Source organism: Micromys minutus, assembly GCF_963924665.1.
Source record: "Micromys minutus genome assembly, chromosome: 16".
Lineage (NCBI taxonomy): Eukaryota > Metazoa > Chordata > Mammalia > Rodentia > Muridae > Micromys > Micromys minutus.
The window spans coordinates 37,866,951-37,874,266 of NC_137985.1; the positions used below are offsets into that span (position 1 = coordinate 37,866,951).

General features: G+C 42.1%; 1 protein-coding gene and 1 pseudogene across 5 annotated transcripts in view; one reads left to right on the plus strand and one right to left on the minus strand.

Annotated features, from left to right (window-relative positions):
- DDX6 (DEAD-box helicase 6) overlaps window positions 1-3,036 on the plus strand; it is a 34,753-nt gene extending 31,717 nt beyond the window's left edge. For all 4 annotated transcript variants that reach the window (XM_080929964.1, XM_080929963.1, XM_080929962.1 and 1 more), the window contains one exon: window positions 46-3,036. The gene's annotated coding sequence lies outside the window, so the exon portion shown is untranslated. The remainder of the gene's footprint in view (window positions 1-45) is intronic.
- A 1,860-nt stretch (window positions 3,037-4,896) lies between these two features.
- On the minus strand, window positions 4,897-6,607 carry LOC308431221 (non-histone chromosomal protein HMG-17-like; annotated as a pseudogene). The gene is made up of 3 exons: window positions 6,541-6,607; window positions 5,728-5,976; window positions 4,897-4,922 (listed from the first exon to the last, which is right to left on the minus strand). The product of its transcript is annotated as a non-histone chromosomal protein HMG-17-like (transcript).
- Window positions 6,608-7,316: the final 709 nt, after the last annotated feature.

Below are 7,316 nucleotides of genomic sequence, written 5' to 3' on the forward strand. Positions count from 1 at the left end.
TGCTTTCATAGATACTAATCTTAAATTTCTAAACTTTTTCTGTAGGCTTTGACAAACTACAGAAGGCTCCTTGGATCTGTGACACATTTTGGGGGGGTGCTCTTCTCTTTGTGGGTTTTTTCATCTTTATTTTGGAACTATGAAGAGTTATATAAGAGCTCAGACATCTTTGTTTTTTTTTAACTGGTGAAGAAAAACTGAAAAGAAGAAATAGACCTTTTTTTGTTCCACTTGTTTGCACTGTGTGCTGACTGAACATTCGTTGCACTAACTGCTGGTTTTTAAAAATGTTTTCTGGGGAAAGGGGACAAGGAAGGAGGAAAGAGAAGGAGAGAAACCCTAAAAAGAGAAGAATCTTGGTGAACACATGCACCTGTCTACAATTCTCCAATAGCTGACTCTACTGCATTTCAACTTCTCCTGATTATTCATCCGTTTTTAAGCCTGAAGAGCTTATTACTTATTTGTGCGAAGTGCCTTATGCTACAAGACCATTAAGAATATCATCTTTACACAGCCCAAGGAATCAACAAAGTCATGTTCTGTTTTCCTTTCTTTTTTATTTCTGTGCCTCTTCATTTTGGTTTCAAGTTGAAGTCTCGCTTCCTGTTCTCCCAGTGCTCATGCCCAGGGCCGGAAGGTGGACTAGTGATGGTAGCGCCATTTTCCTTTTCTTCATATGGAGGAGTTGATTCACAACTGCAGTCCACCCACACTGTAAATACATGTATTTAAAAAAACAATACCAAGGAAAATTTTCTTCTGGGCTGAGTAGACACACCATCGTCGCTCCCAAAGGAAAGAGCAGCCTCTTACTGCAGGAGCCATATGACAAGCCTCTGTGCTCTACAGCAGAACACTAAGCTGGCTCACACGCTTCCATGAGCAGTAAGGCACTTGGTGTAGAGACTTGTCGGAGCCTTGACCCTCTTTCCTCTGTGGCAAAGCGCGACCCGTAGAAAATTGGATGTGTATACTTGTATAAACTTTGTAAATAAGTTTTTTTCTGGGTTCATATATATATATATAAATATATATATATATACATACATATATATATTATTTTTTTTGGATGAAGGTTGCTGGGATTAAGGGATTAGAGTGATTATGGGAGCAGCTAAAGATGAGAGGGGCTCAGTTTTCTGCAACACTAAATTCTAAAAAGTGCTTTGGCCTCTAACTATAGGAAGTAGAACTCTGCAGGGCCTGTGTTGGAAAAGGGCCCAGAAGCCCAGGGTGCCCGTGCGCCACCACACCGCTCTTGTAATGTGCATGCCAGCCGTCTTAGCAGACAGAAAGGAAGCTTCGCAAGTCTGTGGTCCCTGAGGGCTTTGAGAAGCTCTGTGGTTTGGCTCTCCTGTCCTAAATGTTTGAAGAACTTCCCAAGTTCTGCAAAGGGGAACAAAGATTAATCTTCCTTGGAGTATGAGAAGTGTACGGAGTGCAGTCTTAGAGCAGAGTGTGTGAACGTGGATTTGTACTTCACCGGACCAGCCAGAACAGCCTTGGTGGGCTTGGCAGTTGTGGAGCTTAGTTATCTGCGGTCACCTCCTGTAGTGTGTGAGTGAACGCCCTCTGCCCACCTTGACACATACATTTTTGCAGGAATGGGCAACCCCTGAGAGCTGTTAACTTCCATGCTGCAGAAAGCTGCTTGCCATTCTCTGTGCCGCAACAAGATTTGCTGTCTGTCATTTTGCATTGTAAATTGCTGGCAGATGCTTTAGGTGGGTAGTGTTGCTTTAAATTGTGCCCCTCCCAACATGCTTGATGTTTGGCCTGATCTCCAGGCAAAAGGAGTGAGATGAATCAAAACCAGTGAACTTTTTTTTTTTTTAATGTTTTTAATTCCCTTTTAACCCAGTATACTAGGTCAGGAGGCATCTAGGGAACAAAAAAAGCAAAAAACAAAATTAAAAAAAAATTGATTTCCATATTCCATCACTTTGAAAACCTTAAAACTATGACCAGGTATGTCATGTGTAAGCTTCCATGCTTACCTCACCTGAATAAAGGAGTCAGTTGCTTTTTGACTTTGCCTAGTTCTAAAGCAAAACTATTTGTAACTTATCCCAAATTCCTTGAGGATCAAAATCCTACAGATGCCTCCTTATCAGATATTACCCTGACTGTAACAACTGTAGCAGGAGCTGCACGGTACAACCCCAAAGGCAAGTCCAGTCAGTGTTGGCTATAGAACATAAACCAAATTAAGGAAGTCACTTTTTTAGGGAGGGTGGAAATGGGGTCTTAAAAATCTCTTTGACCAACAGATCTTGCCCTTGTACCGATGCAGCTCTCCTCCTTCCTGCCTTTGGGGAGATGAGAGGGATCTCCATGTAGAAGAGCAGCAGGAAAGAGTATAAACACAATTTGCTATCTCACCAGAGGGCATGTGGGTGATTCAACAAAGTGCAGTCTCTTGCCAGCCCTGACTGCTCCGCTAGGTGCCGCATGCCTGTGAGTCCCTCTTAAAGCACAGACTCCACATGGAGAGTATTCTGAAGTACAGCCTCTGCTGAGTTGTGGCACTTGGTCCAGCTGAGCACCCCATAGATCACTGTCTGGAGAGGCAGTGGTGGGGGTGGTGCTTAGCTCACTTAAGCTGTTAATGGGAAGATGCCCTACTAACCAGGTCAAAGCCTGGTTTTCTTTTTTCTTTTTTTTTTTTTAAATCCCTCTCAATAAGGAATATTGCTACTACTGGGAATTGTCTTTCAGGTTCTTTCCAGTAATTTTTAAAGTAGTGGTTATGTTTTTTTTTTTCCAGTAGTTCATTTGGATAAAAACTATGTCCTATTTTTAATATCCACCTCAATGCTTTTAGCCTCTGGTCATGTAGTTGTGTAATAAGTTACGGACTGTTACACAGCTTGCTGCCTCGGGGCCTGTTTTTTCTCTCCCTTAATGTTCTGAACATGAAAGAAACTTTATTAGGAATGGAATACATTTACCATAAAACATTTTTCCTGAAAAGTAGTTCTAAATTATTTCCAAATGGGTACCAGCATCATAACAATTGGTTGACCCGAAACAGTGGGGTGGGATGGGGTGGGTGGTTGTCATTACTTGTTTTCAGAATGAGATGAGGGCATCTTTCCTTGGCCACCTGCTTTGTGTTGGACACCATCGTGCTTGGTTAGAACAGAGCACAGCACAAAGCTTTGAGTGAAAAGTGTTGGAAACAAAACATCTCATTCTGATCATTTGGGTTTTTTTTGTTTTTGTTTTTTTTTTTTAAATAGGGGTGGGAGGGGAGGGTACTGTGTCCCAAAAGGGAGGGTGTCTGCACTAAGGATTTAGAAACACTTTGGAAGCTCATAACCTCATGGGAAACTGCCTTTAGCCACACTCCTGACCTTTAGATGAGTAACAAAAGATGAAATAAGTTTGTGGGAATTAAGCCATGTTATTTTAATTGGATACTTTTTTTTTCAACTTTCTGTGTATCTTTTAAATTGTTACTGTAGAATGATTTTCTTGCCAAATATCTTTGTCAGGCAAAATTATTGGCCTCATAGGAGGTGAAGTAAGCCAGATTTTGGGTGAATTTATGTGGACTTTGGTGAGTTTGTAGTTCTACTTTATATTCATAAAGATAGTTTTTTAAAACTCCCAAAGCAAATCTATTTTCTTCTCTAATGTAAAATCTCATCTTTGGAGTAAAGAGTTGAGTGTCCAAGGGTTGTACCAGATATGAGGTCAGAGGGAGCTGGCCTGGCCTGGACTCTGCCCCTCCACAGCTGACAGACTCCAACAGAAGTGTATTTAAATCTCAGTAGACAGAGCTGGGCAGGGCAAGGGAGGGGTGGGCCTGGGTTAGTAAGATGCAGGCTGTTGTACTTACCAGTGGTTCTTGGGGAGGGGTGCTTGGAGAATACAAAGTCACTTCCCTTTTTTTGAAACAAATCAAATTTAAAAAAAAAAAAAACACAATTTTTTGTTTAGTAAAAATAAGAAAATTCTAATGTCCCTAGTCACAAGGGACCAGTTCCACTTTGAACAGTAGGAACTCAAAATTTTGAAAAAATTGGGGAAAGGGAAAATTGGCTTTCTGTTTAATTGGCAAATGTTCCAGTGGGAGGGTCTGTTTTTGTTGGGATGTGTTACATGGTATGTACATGTCTATGGACCTGAGTCTTTAAGGAGTTCATACATGGTTCAGAAAAGATGGTTGGTCAAATCTTGATTATTTCTTTTTGTTAATTTATCTCAATAAAAGCCCACTGGAACTCCAAGTGTTTTGTATGTATGTTCTTGAAGCAGGTTGTACTTTAGGAATCTGAGACTGTTACTATTGTACTTGAGATGGTGCATCCGGCCCACTTTCTTGTGAGCCTAGTTGAATAAACTTAAAGAATTCTGTCTTTCACCCTGGATTGCCTGTGCAAACACAGTTTTCATAGCAGAGATGAAGAACCAAGATTGGTTGGGATTCTAAGTCATCAGCTTCCAGAATTATTGTCAAGTGTAAAGCTGTATATATTCCCAAATCTTAAAGAACTAGAAGAGATCAGTAGACATGCTCCAAAGAAGGACCTTGCAAGTCCTTCCCCAGGGAGCTGCTTAGATGCAACAAAATGTTAGGGAAAGATCAGCCTCAAGCGTAAAGAGGGTTGGTAAGAATGCCCTTAGTTTGAGCTAAAGTCCATCTTTTTAGGATTTATATATAAATACACTATAGCTGTCTTCAGATACACCAGGAGAGGACATCAGATCTCATTACAGATTGTTGTGAACCACCATGCGTAGCTGGAATTTGAACTCGGGACCGCTGGAAGATCAGTTGGTGCTCTTAACCAACATTGCTTTAGTTACTACTTATTGAAATTTTGCTACTGTTGAGTTGTAAATATCTTTGTTTGCCTTAGGCCTCAGACAATCCCTGTGAAAGGGTCATTCCAACCCAAAGGAGTCACGGCCTACAGGTAAGTAGAAAACCAGTGTTGTGAACTGAATGGGAAGGCATGTCATGGCGACACTGTATACAAAAATAATGGAGAGCTCAGCTGAAAGAAGATTGTCCAGAGCATTGCAGAGTTGGGAAAAAATGAGTCCCAAAGTATATAAACCATTTTGCTTTCTTCAAGAAACTTTTTATGCAGATCAAGCTGGCCTTCAACTCCCCCCACCAAGCTTAACTGTAACCAGCTTTATTAAAGATACTTTTCATAAACAATCATGGTATTCAGGCAGGACATGGGCAGACAATGAGAACTTCCAAATTCCCTTCTTGTATAGACTGCCCAAATCAGAAAGCCACTGTAAAACCCAGTGAAATCTTCATTCAGTGCTTCAAAACGGGGAAATTAGCGAGAAGTCACTGCAAAGTCCACGTCCAATAGACTAGAAAACCAATTTTGAGGGTCAGGTTTCAACAGGTCTCTGGTTTTAAGGGAATTATGTCTACGTTCATGGTACACAGGAGAAAGAGGTGATAAAAATGAATTTAAAGTGTTCCCAGACCACAAGGCATTTTGTGCCTCGGTGGCCACCTATTCAGGACCTTTCTAAATTATCAAGGAAAGAGGTTTTCTGTCCTCAGTCCAGCTTGTTAGTTATTTTGTTAGTGACACTGATCCTTTCCCCCCAACAATGAAGTGTTCTGTGCTAACAATATAGTTTTTTAAAAAGTAAAACAAAATTCTGTATTTTTATACAGCTTGGTAAAAATAGTATTTCCAGCTGTGCAGTCACCAGAAGTGCAGTTATGAAAACTACACACACGGCACTGGGCATCTCCAGCACCTTCAGCTTTCTGTGCCTGGTCTGTTTGGATTTTTCTGCAGGATTATTCGCATCCTTACTGGCATCGGCTTTGCCCTTCTTCCCTTGGGCACCTTCTCTCCCTTCTTTGCTGGGGCCTTTTTAGGCTTGGGCTCAGGCTTTGGAGGAGCAGGTTTAGCAGACAACCTTGCAGATCTCTGCGGCTCTTGTCCTTCACCTATGCTTTGATTCCTTTAGCATCCCCTTCAGCTTTCTTTTGGGCATGGCGGAGGCAGGAGACGCCCGTCGGCACGTGTGTTTGGTCCGTCTGGGATCGTCCTTGCTGCCGCTTCACACTGCTTCAGCGCTTGCCTCTGCTTCTGAAGTGCACAGGTTCCAGGCATATACCACCACACCAGCAATTGATCTTTGCCAATGCAGAGTTGTGCAGGAAAGGGGTAAGAAACAGACTGCTAGCCTAAGTAAGGTTATAGTTGTGGCATAGCTCTTCTCCATCTTTATTTCTGCTTCCCTCAAAAACTCTTGATCTTGCTGGATTTGGTCTCTCAGGCATGGATATGGAGTGGGGTAACAGGAGTTGGAACTTAGATCAGGAGTTAAGGCAATTACTAAATTACGTTTACAGGTTTGGTTTGTTGTTTAAAGTATATGAGTACACTGTTGTCTACAGACACACCAGAAGAGGGTATCAGATCCCATTACAGATGGTTTTAAGCCACATGTTGCTGGGAATTGAACTCAGGACCTCTGAAAGAACAGTCAGTGTTCTTAACCTCTGAGCCATTGCTCCAACCCCACATTTACAGTCTTTACCCGCATTGAGAACCGGCTCTGTGACTACATCGTCGTTATGGAGATTGCTGTAGGGATGTGACTCCATGCTGGAGGATTGGGTTCCCGTGGCCGCACTTTCATCCTCCCAAATATCTGCCTTCCAGGTGCTTCCTCACTTTCTCCATATTTGACTTGTGTGAACTAAGCATCGGGTCTCCAGCATATTCCTTTAGACTTAGCAGGGATATCCAACCCTCTCACCACCCCTCAGAGAGTCAGAGAAATGGAAGACAATACAGTCCTCCAGCTCCTTCCATTCCTTTATAGCAGGTTCTCACTAGCGGCTTTGTCTCGAGATCTGACTGAAATCCCATCACTGCTTCTCACCTCTTCTGTCAGCTCCTTCCTTATTAGATTCCCCTGTGCCTGTTAATATGATCTCCTCACACTAACCTGTCCAGAGCGGGTTATCTGTTTCTTGTTGGGATCTAGATTGATAAATACATGCTATTAGTGGTCCCAGGAAACAGACCAAAAACGAGATTCTAGCAGTGTGGTGGTGCATGGTTTTAAGCCCAGCACTCCAGAGGCAAGGCAGAGTTTAAGGACATCCTATCTACAAAACAAGTTCCAAGATAGCACAACTTTTGCCTTCAACCATCACATTAAGTATGTGTTACCAAGTCAACAGGTTGTGAGCTATTCACTATAAATTACATGTCACTTAGTTCAAGCTGTAAGTCCAGGTTCTCAATGGAGGAATACCTCCAAAGTGACTCCATTAAACTAGAAACAGGCTGCCCCTTGCCCACTTG